Below are 1,428 nucleotides of genomic sequence, written 5' to 3'. Positions count from 1 at the left end.
TGTTAAAAGTAATGATGGAAATATAAAAAAGCTAATATAATAAAAATGTCCTATAGAGCATAGATAACATTAAAAAGCACATTTAAAAGTGACTCAAATATAATGTGAGATCAGATAGTGTTATACACAGTGTTATAGATCAGATTTATGTTGAAGCACAGCAGTGCTAAGTAATGTTTGAATGTTAGTGTGAAATATGGATAAATGAGGCAAAGCATCACACAGGATTAAGGCACACATAAAACTGTACTAAAGTTAACTACAGAACCCAACTAACAGGATTTCAGAGTTCAGGTGTGATACATGGAAAAAAAATGACATTTTAAACTACCTTTAAGAAAATCCTCACTCTAAGCTTAATTTCAACACTAAACCTACACCTTCTTCTAAGCCTCACCCTAACCTTAACTTCAACACTAAATGTACACCTACTCCCAAAATTAACCCTAAAATTAATTAATCCCAACATTAACATCAATTCTAAACCTACACTTACTCCATAACCTAACCCCAACCTTATCTTCAAAACTAAATCTACACCTACTCCTTAACCTAACCCACAAACTTAACTCCTACACTAAATCTACACCTACTCCTAATCCTCATCCCAACATTAACATCAATTCTAAACCTACACTTACTCCATAACCCAACCCCAACCTTAACTCCTACACTAAATCTACACATGCTCCTAATCCTCACCCTAGCCTTAACTTCAACACTAAACCTACACCTACTCCTAAACCAAACCCTAATCTTAACTTCAAAACTAAACCTACACCTACTCCTAAACGTACCAAATGAAACATAGTTTCATTCCATCGATTCAACGTTTCTTTCCATATTTTCAGAGTCTTCAGTCATTAGATATATAAATAAATTCTGAATTTAACTGAAAACTGAAATCTAAACTGAAAACTTTGAGAATTGCTGGCGATTAGTATTTGTATAGTAATAGTCCCTGAGGAAACCTACTTGAAGTGGAGATCAATTCAGTCTGCGCGGCAGCTGTTGTTATAAATAAATAAAAATGGTAGTTATTAGAGGGATTATAATGGAAACTGTTAAAAGTAATGATGGAAATATAAAAAAGCTAATATAATAAAAATGTCCTATAGAGCATAGATAACATTAAAAAGCACATTTAAAAGTGACTCAAATATAATGTGAGATCAGATAGTGTTATACACAGTGTTATAGATCAGATTTATGTTGAAGCACAGCAGTGCTAAGTAATGTTTGAATGTTAGTGTGAAATATGGATAAATGAGGCAAAGCATCACACAGGATTAAGGCACACATAAAACTGTACTAAAGTTAACTACAGAACCCAACTAACAGGATTTCAGAGTTCAGGTGTGATACATGGAAAAAAAATGACATTTTAAACTACCTTTAAGAAAATCCTCACTCTAAGCTTAATTTCAA

The sequence above is a fragment of the Colossoma macropomum genome, unplaced genomic scaffold, assembly GCF_904425465.1.
Source record: "Colossoma macropomum unplaced genomic scaffold, Colossoma_macropomum, whole genome shotgun sequence".
Lineage (NCBI taxonomy): Eukaryota > Metazoa > Chordata > Actinopteri > Characiformes > Serrasalmidae > Colossoma > Colossoma macropomum.
Note: the sequence above shows the minus strand (reverse complement) of the source record.